The following is a 21,389-nucleotide window of genomic DNA, read 5'->3' as shown; positions in this document are numbered from 1 at the left end:
ACAGGTAGTAGGTGAATGCGTTTGCGCGGCTGAGTTACTGCAAAGGATGTCTCAGTCCGGCGGACCATTTGGCAAAGCGACGCCTGGTAAATGCACGGATTATAGAAAAGTTAGGCGCTTAATGAATCACTCCACCTTCCGTCCAATTTTATTGTTCATTAAAACATACTTAGCACGTAGCATCAAATAAATAGTCAAAGACTCTCAGTTCCAGATGACTATTATAAACTGAGAAAAGAGAGGCAAGGGGTTTTAATGAACGGTCCATGTGTCGCATCCAGTTTTATGGTTCATTAGGAAAATTAGAAGCCACCTTGACGATCGGTTGTCGGTCAACAGTTTAGCTTATTTACGACGAGCCAGTGTAAAATGCAAATCAGATTGATTATAAGTCATCAAGTATGGATTTCAAGCCAATTAAACGCGATCTCTGTTTATTTCCGTTGTCATGGTGACATTCGGAGGATTTTTTCAAATTAAACCACGAGTATAAGAATACTGAATTTAGAGATAAAAAAGAAAATAAGAAGACAAAACGCTTTGATGCTGAGAATCACAGAACTTTGAATTGATAAGTATGATAGGTGAGAGCTTTAAAATATGTAATTGAACTCAACTGTTTGCAATTTGCTCGAAGTTTCTGATTTTAACAACTGAATTCATGATAATTTGAAAGCTCTTTTCGAGGATATCAAAAGTAATTCTGGCTCTCGTATGTTCAATTCTAGTATTTTATCCTTGAGGTCACGAAAGATTGGGCCAATCACTCAAATTCGAGGATTGACTTACAGAAATGCGGAAATTTAGAGGATTTTCAACAATTATCTACTTCGATTACTTTTTTAATGTGAAAATTTCAGAACTAAAATTAGCTCCACGCTCTAGGCTTCAATATGTTTCGTACTAACGGAATAACGTATAGCCATGTTAAAATTAATATGGTAACATTATCAATTAAAGAAGATAAATCCTCTGAAAAATCCGTCAGAAACGAAAATGGGTATGTATGGTCCTCTCTCTTTTTTCCCACCTCTTTCTTAAGCGCAATTAATCTACTGAAAGTTTGTCTGCTTTTTAGGCTCCAGTTTGGAATGCTAAGATTCACCGTTGCAGTAGTTGGCCTTGAGTCCAGTCATTGACTGATATTTTGTGTCGTGTTTTCCCCCTTTTTCAGTACAAAATCTTATTAAAATTCGATAGCAGGTGAAGAATTTTACGTAATGCCATCCTGGATTCAAGATTAAAGGCACGGACCAGACTGAAAAAGTTACTTGTTTTGCTTACAGCAAGTACTAAATGTGCGTTAGAGTTCAAAGCCTTCGATGATTTGATTAGGCGCTCTATGTAATATGCTGATGGAGACTAAGCAGATGAGCCAGTATTTTGGATGCTTTCTCAAGGCCAAGTTCGCCACGAGGCAATAACCTCATGATTTATTCTGATCATCTTCGATCAGTCACGAGGAAACTTATTTGAAAGGGAAAATGTTTCAGAGCTTTGATTCATTCATTTTATATTATTTTATTTCAAAGGAAAATATTAGATGAGGCTTTGCAAACACTTATTTTATTGAAAAACGAGCTCCTATTTACCACAAAATCTAGCAGTTCAACAGGATATAGCTATGTTGGTTTCAGAAATTTGACTATCCGTTAAGTTATGTGAAGTAAAATATCGTGTGACTTTACGTGTACCAAATGTATCTCTTTTACTGTTAATCTCAGGATCGTCATTATTTTCATTCCGTAAATTCATGAAACCAGCAGGTACCCAATTTTAAATAATTATGGGTAAGGTGGGACATAATATGAGGTACACAGAGAAAAAAACATGTGAAACGAAAAAAACAATGGCTTAAACCTGCAGTCTGCATTTATTCTTTTTGTTCACTTCCATTAATTTTTTTTTTCAAACCAATTAAAAAAAAATTGTATTCCCAAAGACTGAGGATTTTGACCTCACCTATGATTACTGACATCATTTCAAATAGAGTATCGATCGTCAAGCTTTGCAATAACTATGGTTTCATTGAAACACTTTCAAATCATTTTCTACAAGAAACAAGTTTAGTATAGACATATATCGACAATTTTAAAGAACAATAATTCTACTGTGACAAGGAGTAAAATTATTGTGAAGAAAGAAATTTTGAGAACGGAACACGGACATCCATCCGAGGCAGGCTACTGAACTACTGACAGTGTGAGCTTTAAACAGGGTCATCTATGAAAAAAAGTGACTTATTCCATAAATTGGTCTGTTTTAAAACTTTCAATGAGGTTTATTTATTTGAGCACAGAGAGGAGGGCAGAGGGATGGTCGCCAAAATATAATTTGCAGTTTCACTGTTGTTTCTCCTCTTAAAATTGGTAGAAACATGCTTAAAAATTCATGCGAGAAATAATCGGTAAAAAACAAATGCGTACCAAAAGAGTTAAAAAATTGTCGGCGTAAAAATACATGAGCAGTACTAATAGTATCACCATGACTACGTACTAATACTCCATTAATAAGTGATAAATCACGGTACTAATTAATAACTAGAGGAGGTATACCTAGATTAGACAATTGTGAGAAGGATATCGCGAGAAAGAAAGAATCGAAAACGATCTCGAAAAAAAGTACAGGAGGAGTCAAGTCGGTCACTTAAAAAATGAGGCAGGAAATGGGTTTTTTCATCCTATCGACCTACATTTTCCCCTCGTAGACATCTATTGAATTTGAATCCCGACCTCTGCGTCGACCTCACGTTTCAAAATTCAAACGAAATGCTCTTTATGACACCTGCTTTTATAGCCAGGTGAGAGGGAGAATGTTTGCAAACACAACCGGAAAGGAAAATACGAAGTAGGCACCCGTGGTGCCATTAACTTCTGAAAAACGAGAAACACTGAAAGTGAAAAATTACCTTTTACTCTCAACTCTAAGTTGGTTGCGAAACTTTTATGTTTTGAATTAACTTTCAGATACTCTTGACGGTATCATCACACTATGCCTATATCATATTCAACGAGCTATTTTGAGTCTACGAAAATGAAATCTAACAAAAAAAATACTGAAAAATTAGTGCGCCTTATAATCCTTGAGTGCACCTTCATTTGTGTGTATTTGTGATTTTTTTCTTTTTATTATTTTGTATCAGAAAACTTATGTCCTTACACGCATTTGTGGAAGGAAGGAGGGGATTTAACTTCAAGATAATCAAGGTAGGAAAGGTTTCCCGGTAAAAACTCCAGAAAGAGCGGAAGTTTTTCGGAATATTTTTGGAACCAATAGTCCGCCTCATTTCTTGTATGGGTTCAAATATTTTTCGCATGACTCTTTTTGAATCAGTACACACAAAAGAGGTCCTCTTTTTAACTGTACCTCTAAAATTGTAAATTAAATTTCTAAAATTTTTAGGGGTCATCCGTTTAATAATTAGAATAAATCCGGAAGCAAGTTCAATGGCTTCGTTACCCTACGGTGTTAAGTCACTGCTGATTTGGTAAAAATGAATTAAAATATTAAATAGTTGGATGGTTGCTTATTTCTTTTCGTGCCCTTGGCAATTAAAACACATAAAATATCCCCATAACTTTTGCTCCAAGTACAAATCATGTCTTCATTATCATTAAAGGGACTCTAATTAACATTCAATTCTACCTCACCATTCTATTGTGTGGTAATTTGTATCTATGCATAATGCTAATACTCCGGCACATCATAACTAACGAAAGTATGTTCCGTCAGATTTTTAGATGTAGAGGTTTTCTAATACCTCATCGTTGATTAAAGCTAGTCATTCGTGTGCACATCATAATTTAATCAGCGGCCATGGTTGGGCCAATCGATTGCATACATCTTTAGACTCGCCCTTACACAGGGGCGGTCATTTTTATCCTACAGAGAAATGAGAGAGAGAGCATGCCTTAATATCATCTGCTCACCAATACCAATAATGCCGCTTGCCAAATATCAGCACAGGATTTTTGAAAAACGGAGATTTCAACAAGAATAAAAATATTTTTATTTTGCTCAACGAAAAAATCATGTTAGCTTAAAGTTCATGATTTAAATCATCGAATCACTTTCAAAATCATAATTAAAATGTGCTTTGTTTAATTTATCTAACTTCAAGAATTCCCGGTGACTGATGAGATGTGGCACTGTTCTTATAGCCATTTTAATACAAAGTCAGGTTTTATTTTGAATTTTGGTCATCTCAAGTTATTCTTGGCTTCTGAATTAAGAAACGATCGTAGAATTTTCATGAAACTTCCCATTATTTTGCGTTCAGATTCCAATTTACCAAGATTATTTTACTGAAAGATTAATTACTATAGTTTCACCTTTTCGCCGTATAAAAAAATTACACGGGACATAAATCTTTTCGCGCTGTGTAATCACTTACATATAGATGACATAGGCTGCTAAGCCATCGCTTAAAAATAAGGTAGTCCCACTCCTAGACATTTTTTCTTTTCATTGTCTCTAATCTTAATTGCATTAGAACAATTCAAACAATAAAATTGAAGAAGCACTATCTTGAAACTTGTTTTTTTCTTTATCTAAATTGCTCCGTAAACAACTGTCTCTTGACGCCACAATTTTAATGAAAAGAAGATGTTAGTATGCAAATCCATTTGCTCTCATTCTGTTACTTACCCGATACTTCGGTTCTAATTCGGTCAGTTAATATTTTACAAAAAAATATCTCTTTCACCTAAAAATCGATAAATTCCCAGATTTTGTCCTTATCAAATACCTCAAATAATTAGAACCATTTTAATTATTTTTATTAATGATATTCCTGCGACATAATGGTCCTCTAATTAAACCTAAGAACCTCTGCGATTTGCCAACCTGCAGCGATGAAACTTCTCAGTTCGTAAATTTTTGAATGCCAACGGCCAAATCCGTCTCGGGATACGTCAACCAGTCATAATAAAAATAATCATTTGTCCACTATCATTACTTCCATTCATTTATTCAATATCGTATGCACTTACAGCCTTTAGAATATGGTTCTTCTACTACCTAACATTTAAGCATCACATTCATTAATTTTTCAAAATTTTGCTTTAACGATTATGAATTTTCCTAACGACACTACGTTGAAAAATCAGTCAGTGCCTAGAAGATTTTGAAGTAAATCATTTTAAACTATCAATTTTCTTGAGTGCATTCAGTTGCCTCCACTAACACGCATTTACATGTTTTGAAATAATTCTAAAAACTATTCCGATTTTTATCAATCATAAATAGAATATTTTTCTTTTTTCTGGCAAAAAAACACGAATGAATGAAAAATTATTCTATCTTCTTACTTTACCATTCCAATACGGAAAACATAAAAGTATACATTTTTTTAGCAAATCAAACCTGCAACCCTATGAGACAAATTTGGACTTAAAAGTATTTTTATTCAGAAATATTCATTCATTTTTGGACTGAAAAAAATATCTAAAATTTTCAAAGTATATAATTATACACGAGGAAGAAGCGAAGAATATTTGAAAACCTGCATTATGTATTTCCTGCTTAGATGCACAGTGAATCACAAGAAACGGATATAATGATTCAAGTCGACGAAAGAAGAAAAGTCAATTTCGTCACTAGCAAATTTTAAGATCTCTGAACAATTTTTGTCTCATTAGTAAATTTTACCGAAAGTTTCTGGCGCAGCTTTCAGAGATCTCGAGTGGAATTACAACTTGTAGTACGGCGGTGAAATTGGCGAGACAAAACATCGAGCCTAAATTTGAACCAGCCGTGATTAATGATTTGCTTCGATAAAATTCATTAAATTCAAGAGCACTGCTTAATTAGTCAGTTTGGTTAGCTTTGATGATAATATTTGAAAGATACATTAAATTGATTTCTTATATCATAAAATTGTATTGACAAACTGGAGAAACTCCCGCCGAAGTAGCAAAAAATAATAAAAACGTCACATTCGATGCCACAAAATATTTGGACCAATTTTCATCCTCGTTAATACTGGACATTCTTTTACAGTAGCAAATCGCCAACGGGACGAAGATATACTAATACATAATTTATGAATTATGTTGTAGAGGTTATAGTTAGTACATTCTTTTGGTCAGAAAGCAATACGGCAATATTTTACGCATCATCGTTCTTTTGGATGTGCATTAAATTATTGCACTAAATATTGTATCATCGTTAATGTTGGGCATTCTTTTACAGTAGCAAATCGCCGATTGGGCGAAGATACTAATACATTATTTATGAATTATTTGGTAGAGGTGACCAAATAATTCATAAATAATTATTTATATTATATATTATATATTTTATATATTATATATTTATATATTTATATTCATAAATTATTATTATTATTTGGTAGAGGTGACCGTATGGGGGACTGTACTGTCACAGGTTTAGCAATCCTGCGGACCCCAGCTGGTAGCCCCTGCCTCAAAGGGGGTGGGTAGACAGGGCTCTTAGCTGTGGTGGAAGCAACCTGTCTAGGAGAGGCAACTCCGAAATCAAACCCTGGTCCTCCAGGTTGGGGGTTGGGGCATTGGGCTGACTCCCCGATCCTCGGAAAAAATGTACAATGTCAAAAAACCCAATAACATATGCCTCGGTAGCCATGGAAATAAACGGACTCTTCGACTTAGATTACGGAAAACGACACTCGCTTTTGGTACTTGGAATGTGCAAGGCATTTCCAAGAAACTGACGGAAGTGGTATCGGAGATAAAGAACAACGGGATCGACGTGGCGGTAATAACGGAAACGAAGAAAAAAGGCCACGGATCAGAGAGCCTTGGGGACTACGATTTATTCTACAGTGGAGTGCCGAAACATCAGCGTGCACAACAGGGTGTCGCAATTCTGATCCGCAAAAAATTTCGGAAAAATATTAAGAACTGGGAGGCCATCAACGCTCGCATGATCAAGATGAACCTAACAATGCACGGTCACAGAGTCACTGTTTTGGGAGTATACGGGGTCAATGATGATGCTACCATTGCACTTAAGGATCAGTTTTTTGAAGAACTGGACGAGGAGGTAGTGAAGGTAGGACCTGGGAGAGAAGTCCTTGTGTTGGGAGATCTAAATGGAAGAACGGGATCCCGGGTGAACAGTAAAATCGTCGGTCCGTTCGGTGAAGTTACGGTAAACGACAACGGAAGCCGCATTATCGATGTTTGCGAGCAGAGGGAATTAAAAGTATTGAACGGGTTCTACCAACACAAGGATATTCACAAATATACTTGGGTCCAACCTACCCGCGGCTTAAGATCCATCATTGACTACGTGCTCGTTAAACAGGTAACAAACCTGAAGATCCAGCAGGTGAGGGTATGTAGAGGACTCTCCTGCGGTAGTGACCACTATTTCCTCAGAGCGGATGTAGCCTTTCCCGCTCGTGTGTCGCAGAACGATCAAGGCGACAATCAACAACCGGAGCGACAACGCGTACATCAAGTTCAGTATAACATCGATAGCCTAAAGCATCCGAGTGTCAAGGCTCTGTACGCAAAGCGCCTGGATGAAAAGTTAGGAAATGCGTGCGATGGCAGTACGGAAGAGCGGTATGAATTTATTAAGAATTGCGTTCACTCGGCGGCAGCGGAGGCCCTGGGGGTTTCTGATCAAACAAATGATAACAGAAAACCGTACTGGTGGGATGCGGAGGTAGAGGAGGAAATAAATGTGAAAAGGAATAGGTATCATCAGTTTCTCTCTTCCCAAAAGTTGGATGATAAAATCATGTACAGACAGGCTCAAGCAAGAGTCCGTCGGGTAATCACTCGGAAGAAGAATGAGGCTTGGGAAGAAAGCTGTATGAAGATAAATACTTACCTTGGAGGCAGGAAAAGTACGGAAGGCTGGAAAGTGATCAAAGGGTTGCGACGGAATAAAATGCGCGACATCATATCTCCGATACCAATTGACAAGATGGAGGACTATTTTAAAGATTTATTAACGGAGAGGCGACCCGAGTTTCAAGGCGGAGTCATAAGCACTAAAGAAGATTCCAACGTGGAGATCCAGCTCCAAGATGTGGTGAAGGCTGTGAGGGAGCTGAAAACTCGCAGAGCTCCTGGACCTGGGGGTATACCGGCGGAGTTGATAAAATGTGGCACCGGTAAACTATTTGAACATCTGAGGAAACTCATGCAAGACTGTTTGCATGGTTCCGAAATACCAAAGGATTGGAAGGAATCTTGGATTACTCCCAGTCATAAGAAAGGTAGTAAGCAAGATTGCGACAACTACAGAGGTATATCGGTCACAGGAACCTTGAGCAAGGTCTACGGTAAAATTCTCAAGGCAAAGGTCGAAGAGGTTTGGAGCGGCCAGGAAGCCGAAGAACAGGCTGGTTTTAGAGCCGGTAGGTCTACCGTCGACCATTTGTTCACCATTACCCAGGTCATCGAGAAGAAAAGAGCGGTCAGCCAGGAGCTGCACTTGGTGTTTGTGGATCTTCAGAAAGCTTATGACAGCGTGCCGTTAGTGAAGCTTTGGGAAGCCTTGGAAAAAAGGGGTTTTAGCAAAGGACTTGTGGGGGCAATTCAATCATTTTATAACGGGACGATAGCAAAAATTAAATGTCGTGGAGAGTTGTCCGGAGGTTTTTTCGTCACAAAAGGGCTAAAACAAGGCTGTTGTTTGTCACCAACACTATTTAAGGTATACCTAGAGCACGTGTTAAAGGAATGGAAAAATAAGGTTGCGGGAATGGGCGTTCCACTCCTTGATGGGCAGACCCTGTATACTCTATGCTTTGCCGATGACCAGATCGTTGTAGCTCAAGATGAGGAAGATGCAGATTACATGACGCGGAAGTTGGTCGAAGAATATCGGAAATGGGGCATGGACGTTAGTGTGTCCAAGACAGAGAAGCTGGTCGTGGGAGCAGCGCATCAACGGCAAAGCATAGAGCTTGAGGATGGACGGCGCATCGAAGAGTGTGACGAGTATAAGTATCTCGGTGTTTGGCTCGATCAGGATGGAAGGATGGATAGAGCAATTAAGGACAGGATCATCCAGGGCAGGAGAGCCATCGCGATGCTGAACGGGGTGCTCTGGGATCAGAGCATCTCAAAGGCAAACAAGCACCGGATATATGATGCCATCGTTAAAAGTATCGTGCTCTATGGTAGTGAAGTGTGGCCTTTGACGAAAAGAACGCAAGAAATGTTGAGGGCAACTGAAATGGATTTTTGGCGGCGATCTGCCGGCATTTCGAGACGGGACCGTGTCCGTAATGAGAGAATTCGCCAGGTGATGAAGGTTGAGAAAGATATCGTGCACGACGTCATGTCCAGGCAGTTATGCTGGTATGGACATGTGCAAAGAATGTCGGAGGAGAGGTTGCCCAAACAAGTTTTGGATTGGGTACCACCTGGGAAGAGGCGACGGGGACGTCCCGTGAAGGGTTGGCGGCAGGGCGTTGACGAAGAGATGTTGCGGTGTCAGTTGCCCGATAACCTCTGGGAAGACAGGCATATGTGGCGTTTGGGGGTCGTAGAACGCCAGAGTGCGTTGTAAAGCGACTTGAATAATAATTTGGTAGAGGTTATAGTTAGTACATTCTTATGGTCAGAAAGCAATACGGCAATATTTTACGCATCATCGTTCTTTTGGATGTGCATTAAATTATTGCACTAAATATTGTATCATCGTTAATGTTGGGCATTCTTTTACAGTAGCAAATCGCCGATTGGGCGAAGATACCAATACATTATTTATGAATTATTTGGTAGAGGTTATAGTTAGTACATTCTTATGGTCAGAAAGCAATACGGCAATATTTTACGCATCATCGTTCTTTTGGATGTGCATTAAATCGTCGCCTACCTGACATAAGGGCGTACCCAGTTAGACAGCAATATTTTTAAAATATTTTAAAAATATGCACCTTATTTCAAAAATATTTACAGAAAATATTTTCTTCTTTATATTTTTAAAATATTTCAAGAATGTTTTAAAAGTATTCCAAAAATATTTTTCAAAATACTTTTAAAATATAAAATATGACATATTTTTGAAATATTTGTGGAATATTTTTAAAATATAAAATGTAAACATTTTAAAAATATTATAAAATATTATTTTTAAAATGTTTTAAAAATATTAAAAGTAAACGTTTTAAAAATAATATCTGATAATATTTTTAAAATATTCCAAAAATACTTTAAAAAAATAAAAAGTAAACATTTTTAAAATAATATTTTATAATATTGTTAAAATATATCATAATTATTTTTGTTAATATTTTAAAAATAATATTTCATAATATTTTTAAAATATTAAATTTTTTTAAAATGTTTGAATTAATATTATAAAAATTATAAGAAAAAAAAGAAATAATAACAATAAATAAATAACATAAATACATCGACATAAATTCAAACTAGAAAAAGGCCCAAATAATTAAAACTGGAAAAAGACGCAATTATAAAAAACGTTAATTTGGTTTAAAAAAAAATAAATAAAAAAAAAATAAAAAAAAGAGAGAGTTAAAAAAAATGAGAGTTAAAAAAAAGAATGAGTTAAAAAAAATGATACTTAAAAAAAAGAGATAGTTAAAAAAAATGAGAGAGTTAAAAAAAATGAGAATGAAAAAATTACATGATGAAATAAAAAACAATAAAAAAATAATAAATAATAAAGTCTGGTAAAATATCATAAGAATCCGCCAATAAACAAACATATTACGGACTCAGAGGCCTGCGATAGTTAAGAGATTGAATTTAGGGGCCCATCTGTAGGAAGCCTGGCTGGTCTGGTGGTAAAGTACTGGACTACGGATTGCAACTCCATCCCGAGGCGTGGGTTCTAATCCCAACTAGGACGGCGCGGATTTTAAAGTAAGTCACAACTCTACGATGATCCACCACCTGGTAGCAACGCATATGCACGTTCGGAAGAACATTAGTACCAAACATATCACCTAGAGAGCGCGCACTCTAGGATGCAATACTTGTGCAATATTTTTAAAATATTCTTACAATACTTTGAAAAAATTCAAGAAATATTTTGAAAATATTCAAAAAATATTTTTCAAATTAACTGAGGTTAACATGAGTAGATTTTAAAAATAATATAAAAAGTTTTTAAAAATATTTTGTGAAAATATTAATTTAATATTTTTAAAATTTCTTAAAAATATTTTTTGTCTAACTGGGTAACTACATTTTGCAATGAACCCTATCCTCCATACATTTCAATGCTTTTCCGGGCTCATCTCAATGTGTAGTTACGCCCTTATGTCAGCCAAGCGACGAAATTATCGATGTCTTTTCAAGGAGGAAAAACGGGAGCAGGGCGAACCCGACTGATTTACCTAAACGCACGCGGCTTGTTTTCCCCCGAGATTTCCCCGCAGCGACTTACGCCTGGCGCGACGCGACTAGGACTCATTAGCGGCAAATCGATGAATTTCAACGAATGGAAATGGAATTTGTTTCATCATGGACTCGCTAAAATTAGGACGTGTTGTCAATCAGATCAAATAATAACGAAATTTGAGGTCGCTCGGGTCAAAACGATTTGACTATCGCGGTTCATTTGTATGGCTAATTCACACGATTACAATTTGACTTCATTGTTCGGCTCCGGCAGTCGTTCATTGTCACTTAGACCGATTCTGATGCCATTAAAAGTAAAGGTAAATCTGTCGCGCTAAGCAAGAAGGCCGTAAATCCATCAAGATTTTCCTTCGTTTTTTGGAACTTAACACTTTATAAAATGAAGTCTGTTTTACTCATGCACCTCAAATTTTCAGGGAAAGTTCTTGACACTATTTGCGAAAGAATTATGTAAAAACATTGTCCCAAGGTACACAAGTCGTTTTTCTGATATGATACTTTGTTTCCAAAAAATGTAAAATGGCGTTTACGACGTTTTTGCGTTCCGCGGCAGAAATTTGATTGAATATTCTTTTTTGACTATAAACAAACCAATTCTCATCTTTCAGAGAGGGAAAGTAAAAATAAAAAAGCCAAACACCGGTAGGTATAGTTGATATATCATGAAATTTTGCTTTTATTTTCGTGTTTTTGTGTCTTTTTCTCCCTTTTTCCCCTGAGTGAGGTACCGAGGTTGATGTTTTATTTGGCGCGATTGTACACGATACTCAAACCGTTATAAATTCGATTGAGCGCATAAAGCATTTATTTTGATTTTTCCATCGAAGCTGAGGAAAAATTTCAAAAAAATTGCAAATGTTTATGATCAATTAATTATGTGTTTTCGATGCAACGTCATATAATAATAGCTGGGGAGAGCTTCTTTAAATCATAACGAATAATCCTATTTTTAAAAGATTGCAAACAAAATTGTTAATGGGCAACTATAGCCTTAACCCTTTCATTTCCGGGGTAGGAGTATAAAATGATCAAATATAATGAGCAAAGAGTCATCAAAAGTAATTACAAAATATCACACCTTTTGGCTACGGACTTTTAAATCCTACAATTATCGTCGTTCTGCACGAGTTCTTGTAATCTTGTTATATCCTCCAAACATTTTTTTGAGAGTGATGCCTTTTGAAAATAAAATTTCTGAAAGAAGTTCCGTATTGAACTTTGATTTCTGAAGCATCCGCGATTTTCTGTGTGCACTCTAAAAGCGAAATATTATTTGAATAAATTAAAAAGAAGCATGGCATAGGATTTATTTAGCAATTTTATTTGGTAAAATCGTAAATTTGTAATTTTTTTTAAAGTGATCAACTATTTAATTGACTTTTACCATGTCTTTAAAGTAAAAATAAAAGAGCGCTGATACTTTTCTTCTCACGAAAAACTTACAAAATTTGCTCTACGGTATCTTTAGTCAAAACAATCATTTTCCTACTCATTTACAAAAAGGCCGCTGATTTCAACTGATACCAGTAAAATCTAGGATTGAGTCTCATTTACTTGAATTTAGATAAACAGTAAGCGATATGATGCTCTATAAATTAATACAATCTTAATATTTAATTTGAAAAATAGAATGAAATTGTGAATCAACCACTGTACTAATTGCGAGGGGCGTTGGTTCATTTGAAAGGTGTTGTTCTCAATGCTTCGGGAAAACTATAAATTATTTTCTGGGGTTCGTCCCCGATTTTTAAATCCCTAAAAACCAACAACTCATAAATTGGATGAGGGGAAGTGGGGGTTTTTTTCTTTTTTGTTTTTCGGAAAAGTTTTGTTGCTACGCATCTTACTTTACTGTTTGCTGTCTTTTTATCAGCTGTTTTCGTTCAACAATCATCATTAAATGAGGTTACTTCCTACACTCAACTGCCATCAACTTACATTTTTCTTTTCCCGCGTTTTTTTTACGCTTTTTAACCTTTTGAAATTTTACCCCAAATCGTGATTGGCTCCATCTTTTTCCTATTTCCAATTTTTCCTCATCAAGTCAATAACCTCCAATTTTTCTTTCTCATTTCCAATCAGAACGTTTCACGCTGTTAGTTATTTCCTTTTCAATGTGTATTAATTTGTTTATTGTTTCACGCTATTAGTTATTTTTTTTTCAATGTGTATTAATATGTTTATTACTAATTTCTATTTTCTTTTCATCCTTTTTCTTCTGATTTATTTTTTTAAAATTTGTAAATGAACTTCGTCAGTTATGATTTTTTAAAAGAATAATAATTTTTAAACGTCTAATTTTAAATTTAAATTTAACAGTTGTTATGAGTGAAATTTTCAATAACCGAAGCGGTCGTCTTCCAAAACGTGGTCGCGTTTTCCAGAATTCTTCGCATCTTCGTTTGGTGAAGCAAGAACTTAACTCTATCATTAGTAAAGAAAATCAAAGTTTCATTTCTTCATTTCGGAAGTATAAAATTGATGATCAGAACTTTGATGAAAATTTTGTTACCCAATTTTCAGTCGGTTCAACGAATATGATTTGTCATCATTGTGATGCTCGCCATTTGCAGGGTGAAATGTCCGATGGTCATTTTAATAACTGCTGCCAAAATTGCACAATTTCTTTACCCAGTATTCGGAGAAATACCGATTTGAAATCTTTATTTTTATATTCTCCGAATTTCATAAAGCATATCCGATATTATAATAGTGCTGTTGTTTTTGTCTCTTTCTCTACAAATCGAATTGATGTCCCGGGTAATGGACCTTATTGAAGGTTTAAAAAAAATGTTAATTTAAATTTTGCAAAATAAACTTACAAATTTTGAAAAAATTTGCTATATTTATTACTTCAAAGAAAAAATCAGGACCAATTCAAAGACAAACCAGAAAATTAAATAAAAATAACTAGATAAATAAATAAATAAAAAAAAAGATATGTGAAAGGGAAAGGTGTACATGAAAAATAAGGGGCTGCGAAGCAGCCCTCATGAGCCCCTAGTTGATAAATAATTGAAAAATAATTCTAATGCAAATTCATCTACTTTGTTTTCCAATGTAGAGCTAACTAAAAGAAACCAACAAAATTTAAAATTGATAATAACTGAAAATTGCGTAACTAGCTAGTACCGAATATCTGGATACTTCAATTTTGCAATAACGCATCATTGCAACGGTTAATACAAGAGAACTTCTTTCGTTTAAAGTGTTACATTTTGCTCGCTTGTGACTTTCCTATTTAAGTATGATATTTATCTATGAAGTTTACGAGTTATTTTTTCTTTCATAAATATTTTGTTATAAAAATATTTGCAATATTTAATTAACTTCGAATTCATTTTAAATTAATATGGATTTTTAAATGAAGAATACTTCAGATGGTCTTTTCTATCTTGCCAGCTTTTTCACCAAGTCCTTTCGAGAAAGTTATAGAAAAAAGGGCATTCCAATCAAAACGTTTGTTTACATGAGGTAATTAAACGAGAAATAATAATGCGGTCGTCCTGAGATGGTCAACTGACTAATCGATGGTTCAAAAATTACACAGACCACGGATATTCAAGGAATATTACAGTCTCAATATTTACCAATGAAAACAGCGTAATTAAAAATTCCTCTAGGCTTATGAATTATATTTATATTTGCAACAATAATGTATTTTTTAAATATTGGGGTTCAATTTTGAAATTTTAGACTTTTACGAGAAATCTTCCATAAAATTAACAATGAAGAGAAGAGGAGTGAATGTTTTCTTTGGAAATGTAGCCTGAAACCCCCCGGCTACTTTCACGCAATGAAAGTTTATGAGAAATATTCAGATTTTTTTCTTGAGCTTACATTCTAAAATTATTTTTTTAATGCTCGCCAATGATAAATTTAAGTTACCAATGAGCCACTATACAGGGAAAAACATCTCCTTCCATAATAAGACCTCAATCAATTTATCGTTTAGAAATGCAGCGCAATACACTGGTGTAAATAGTTTGAGTAATTAGAGTACATTGTGCAGTTAGGAGTTTATATTCCTGGTTCATTCTAGAAGCAACATATTCGAAAATATTTACGTACGTTAACATGTATTTTTATTGATAAGCTGAAATCAGTAGTTCTTCACTGCACAACGTAATCCAGTTGATACTTTCCTAACCTTGCGTTAAAGTCTCCGAAGAAATGAAAGGTTAGGAAACGTACACGAATTTAAATTTCAAATTAGACAAGTCCTTTGTTGGATATTGATTTCACTTTTCATTTGACATATGTAATTCGGACAAACATCTATTCGTTAGTGCCTTTTCTTCACCTCACACGCGTCACTGATCCATGACTTGTGATACGTAAGAAATAATACTTAACATTTTTTGGATTGGAAAGCTAAGAGCGTTCTGAAACATATAATGCTGTTAAAGCTATGTCCGATTTAAAAATGTTAATTGTTGAACTACCATTATTTTAGGATCAAAGGAGTATTACTTCCACTGTTATTCGAAGAAATTGATTGAAAAAACAATGAAACTGAAGCAGATTATATTGACTTGACGTTAGGTGTTTTCTCACACATGTCTATATTCTGCGGGTAGGAAAAACAATGCATATTTCTTTGTTTTATATAATGTATCTGCACATCATTTAGCAACTCAGACCATTTAAAACTTCTCGATTTTGATTATTTACCGTATTCGGTATATTTTTTCCTTTCTAAAACCCTATGGCTTTTAATTAAATAATTTGATGCGCTTTTTAACCTATGACGATGATTCTAACTCACTACGCATGCATTAAAAAATATGCCAATTTCCACTGCTTTCAGATGTAACTACCTTGAATGAGAGAAGAACTAAATGTACCAATGATCAATGCCCTCTAAAGATTTACGGGTAATAATACTGACCAAAACTTTACCATTGAGGCAAAGCGTGTGCTGTTAGGCTTTGAAAACAACAAACGGGCCTGTCCTCAACGAGAAAAGCAAGTTTTGAAACTGCATGCAATACCTTATCCTAAAATGTATGCAAACAAAAATCAATTTACCTGAAGTTATGAGCAAAAAAATATCCTTTTGAATAGATGATGCGCACAATTCACACTTGGGTGAGGGGAAAAACAAAATCGAAAAATTCCGTACTATCTAGTTTCACTGAGAACAAATATGATGAATTATTGTTTCAACAAAGTCACTGTCACTTTAAAAAATACTTTAGCGGTCGCCTGAGAGAGCAACAAATTTCACAGAGAGAGCGACATCAGAAAATACGCCATAGCGACAAATAGCACAACGTCAGCGTTTTGTTTTTCCGCAATTTATGTCTCATTTTTGAAGGGAGCACGGGGGCCGGAACCAATAACTTCGATCCTTCGACGCGGGGGATTCGCCAAATTTTTTTGCCCGAACGGCGAGCGCATATCACATGTTGAAGAAGATGCAGAATCACTTGTCACTCGCACAAGATGAGAAATGTTAGCGGAGATCAGAAGAGTCGACGGAGGCCCGAGACGTGGAAATCTGGGAAGTGGCACTTGATGAGAACACTTGTTTGGGGAGCGGCGGATGCGTTAGTGTGGGTGGTGGGCGGTTGACACACGGGAGCACGGGAGCAGGGAAGGTGGCCGAGTGGGCAACTAACCCCCGGCGCGTTGTCGGATGCTGATGTCGCCGAGGTGACGATGAAGGTGACGGATCCACCTCCTGAACTCACTCATTACACTTGAGACACTCGCGAACCCTCGCAGTTCTTGACCAACTCAACGGATCCCCACTCACAGCGCGGCGGCGACGGCGACGGAGCGCGATGATGGACGAACAACCCGGTGAAGCACGCTCGGCGCCCGATCTCGAAAGCGAATCCCGATCCGATACCTGCCCAATTGCGCCCAATTGTCGAGTCCTTCGTTATCTGCTCGAGTTTTCTAAATCGGCGACCGACTGCTCCACGATCGTGTTCACGAGTACCGTTAGGATTAGCCGATGCCGCTTCATCCGCGCACGGCCAGGAGGAGGGGGCGGGGGCGGGGGCGCGGGCGGAGGAGGGGGAGGGGGGACGCCGGGGGGAGGAGGGGGGCGGGGACCTCCCAAAGGCTCCTCACCTTCGACGGCTAGGTCTATACGCTGCTACTCCCCCTCTCCGACATCACTTTTGCTTTTCATTCCAATCCTCTTTGGCTGCTGCGCGCTGCGGCTCCGGGCTGCGGCTGCGGCGAGGCACACGACAGAATACGTAAGAATCGCGAGCCAGAATGAACTGATCGCGGGGCACTACCCCCTCTCACGTGGCCGAGGCAGCGACAGCCGCGGCGCGACGCGGCCGAGCACAGCGGTCAATCCACTGCCCTAGTTCCGTCTCAGATTGCTCTTCTTTCTCTTTCCTTCTGCCACGACCGCGACGCCCGCACGCCGACAACTCCCTGACCAGCCTCTCGCGCGCTCTCTCTATCTCTGTCTCTCTCGCTCTCTCGTGCCCGGTCGGTGGATCCGTTGTCTCGGGCAGCTCCGGAGGTGGAGCCACGAGCATCCGCGCGGCTTCGGATCGTCTCGGGGGGGAGGTAACGGACTTCATTCGCTGCTCATTCCGCTCTTCCACTCGCTCCCTCGCCGAGGCTTCCTTAGTGTCGCCGACGCCGTTGTCGAAGCAGCGTCGGCAGCGTCGTCTCATCCCCCATTCTCGTAGAACGGCGTTGGCGCCCGTCTTACCCTCGCGTCATTTCAAGGCGTGTGTTTCTATTCAGTCCCTCCTCCGATAGGGTCGCCACCCCCACAACATGTTCCTTTACGCAGGGCCAGTCGGTCCTGTCTATCCCTACACATTAAAATCTATGCTACTATCTTCCCGTTTTCTCAGTTATTTTTTTTTTTTTTTTTTTTTTTTTTTTTTTTTTTTTTTTTTTTTTTTTTTTTTTTTTTTTTTTTTTTTTTGACATGTTTAAATGTGTTCTTTCAATTAACATGCAATTATTTCGATTTTCCTAAAAATACAATTTTGAAACATTTTTTAAATTTTCATTTTATTGTTAACGATTTTGTCACCTCCAAGTCTTCTAAAAACTCTGCTCAACAGCACATCAGAACAATCATGTGTCAATTTAAAAAAAAAGTTTTTGAAAATCCAATCAATAGATCCTGGGGAAAAGGGGCAAGAGTGTTCAAAAACTAAACTTTTTAGTATCGCAAAATGAAAAAGAAGAACAATTTTAAATTACCTTTTTTTAACTGACCTTGCGTGACAGAACAGCTGTAACTCCTCATATAATCACTGGAATAATCACACCTTAATAATCACTGGAATTTAAAAAATAAAGCTTAAAATGATCCTGAGAATGTGTGAAATTTATTGGGATAAAAAATAGACAATCGAATTTTTGGAAAAAAAATTCAAAACCGACTGACCTTCATGGAATAAATCGGAGGACCTTCCGCTGAAGAGACGATCATTATCACACCCCTTACATTCCTTGAATCTGAAAGACGTCTAATAATTTTACATGGAATTTTCAGTTTTCTCTCTTTTCACGTAAAATTGACATCACTGTATATCGTAAATGGATTTTGTCAGGTTTTGGTTTTGTCGTAAATGGAAGTGTCAATAAGTCAAAAAATATTGACAAATCATTAATTCAAGTTCATAAAAGTTTTGGTTTCTCACTCAAAAATTAAAATAACTAAATCTTTGGAGGGTTATGATAAATTTTACTTTTGAACCAAATTATTTCAGTCCTGCCAATAAAGGTTCCTTTATAGCGTAATGTAATTATTTTAAATATCGTACATTGGGCATAACCTTCCCCTTTTATAAAACGTTGAGAATATTCTCGTGGCATCTTCAAAATTAAATTTTAAAACGAATTCATTTGCTGCATATTAATCAGCGATATACAATTGAACCTGCGAAAAGGACCAGAAGATGGGCAACATTGTGCTAGAAGAGGCCTTTTGCTCAACATGGATAAATCAAGAAACGACTGAACATATTTTTGAATTAACCCTAAAGAGGGGTTGTTAAAATAACGTTGTTATTTGGGAGTTAAAATCAAACGAAATCGGGTCTAAATGAAAAAAGAAACAAAAAAATCAACTACTTTTTGTATCAATTAAGTAATGACCCTAAAAACTTGGTGTCGGTTTGAAAAATACACATTCATAAGTCTGCATTAACCTAAAAGTCATAAAAGTCTTGTTATTTTACTTGCATCACTAAACAATAGGGAACAAAAAGGCTTCATACTTTGAATCCCCTGTTTTTAAGTTTCGAAGTCAGGTGTTTAATTTTAAATTTTTAATTTTCATGCTCTAAACCAAGCAAGTCTTAAAATGACATCTCTCTAATCATGAGTTTTTGTAAATTAAAAACTCTTTTTTCAATACGCAGTGAATGCTAAAGTACCTCTACCAACATGCTGCGTCGTTCATACCACGTTTGATGTTAAGTTTGGTACCGTGATACATATCTACCCATTGGATAAGATGGTCAAGTATTTCATCCAGAAATAGTTTAAAAATATTACAATTGATCGGTTTAGTCTTTGGGACCCCTTCCTTTTTTCGAAGTACGCAATCTGGCCGATCACGAATTCTTAAAAATTTTCTTGAACGTTATGTGACAGGTCAGCTTTAGCTCGGGTCAAGTGAAAATGCAAGCGAGAAAAATATTTAAAGTAAAAGTTTGAAAAAAAAAACCGAAGCTTTCTTCACGGAAAGGTGACTCAGATTTTTACATTGATAGAAACCTCATCACACACTTTTACTCCGCACTCACTGTGTATTTGGTGTTTGTCGTATCCACACCTGAGAGAAAATACCAACATATTTAATGTAAATTGATTCTTTTTAACTCCGGTGTTGCATAAGTGTTTCCCGGGGGAACAATATGTAAAACTGGTCTACTTTTAGCGTCTAGTTAGATTCATTCCCTTCCTCGAATTTTTTTTCAACGGTAAGTCGTCTCTTAAAATTGAACAGCAACAATTTGTTATATTTTTTACTTTCACTTCAATGCCTTTATTTCAGTCAGTTTCATTTCCACTAATGGAACCATTCCTCGACCATGTTCAACGTTGTGGAAGCGAGTTAAAGTCACAAACGATTCGCTGTTCTTTCATGGTGTAGGCTTCAGTTAATTGTCTAAAACCTCAGTTTGCTGAAGAGCGGAACAAAATTTTTATTTCAACTTATTGAACCCAACCCTAAAAATTCCATTCAATTTTTAGATCAAAACTCTGTCTTCCAGTTCAGATGAGGTATTATGAGTCTCGGGCTCTGGGCTTGGCTATATTCTTTGAACGTTCAAGTCCGTCATATCAGCGAGCGCTTATATTTCACACATCACCCTTTTATTTCTCGTTTCTTGGTGTGATCGCCCAGTTTAAATTTTTTCGAAGAGGTGGGTTTAGCTAATTTTCAGTTTACCTTCATTCTAAAGTACAGCGAACATGCTCTTCCACAAAGTTATTAGTCGTATCACCCTTACAGATCACTATCGATTGAGGGGAAAATCGGCAGTATAGGTTTCAGCAAGCAAGGAACGGTGACCAGCTCATCAGTTTCAGTTTTCCTTCAAGTCTCAGTGTAGGCAACCCGAGCTCCCACGTGGTCGAATAGTGGTATCACTCTCACGATGTCAATGTCACGAGTGCCAGCAGAAATAACTTACCTAATGTGGCGTAGTGCAGTGACTTTACCTCAATGTCAGTTCGCCTTCAGTTTTCAGTGTAGGCAGCATTGGCTCCTAAGTGGCTGAATAGTGGTATCACTCATAGACATCACGATTGAAAGCGAGAAAAAGTTGGATTGGACTTCATCGAGCGTGGAGCGGTGAATGCAGCTCATTAACAGTTTGCCCTCTCGTTTCAATGTATAGAACATGAGTTCTCTCGTGGCCGAAAAAAGAGTGTTAGTCTCGGATTTCGCTGGACCAACATATTGGTATCCATAAAAAATGTAACAATATCAGAGACGCGAAAAATGTTGGCGTTCCTTTGATTAGCGCCTCAGTGCTTAGTTTTTGGGTATCCGTGCACTTAATCTCGTTCGGTTGATTCACTTTGCTTGGCCGAAGCGGA

At 36.9% G+C, this 21,389-nt stretch overlaps 1 protein-coding gene across 1 annotated transcript in view; it reads right to left on the bottom strand.

The window, feature by feature from the left end:
* Positions 1-17,644, bottom strand: part of LOC109041300 (uncharacterized) — a 134,752-nt gene extending 117,108 nt beyond the window's left edge. Inside the window, exon 1 of the mRNA XM_019057604.2 lies at positions 16,371-17,644. The gene's annotated coding sequence lies outside the window, so the exon portion shown is untranslated. The remainder of the gene's footprint in view (positions 1-16,370) is intronic.
* Positions 17,645-21,389: the final 3,745 nt, after the last annotated feature.

The sequence above is a fragment of the Bemisia tabaci genome, chromosome 1 (assembly GCF_918797505.1).
Source record: "Bemisia tabaci chromosome 1, PGI_BMITA_v3".
Classification (NCBI taxonomy): Eukaryota; Metazoa; Arthropoda; class Insecta; order Hemiptera; family Aleyrodidae; genus Bemisia; species Bemisia tabaci.
This window is presented reverse-complemented; position numbering and strand designations above follow the sequence as displayed.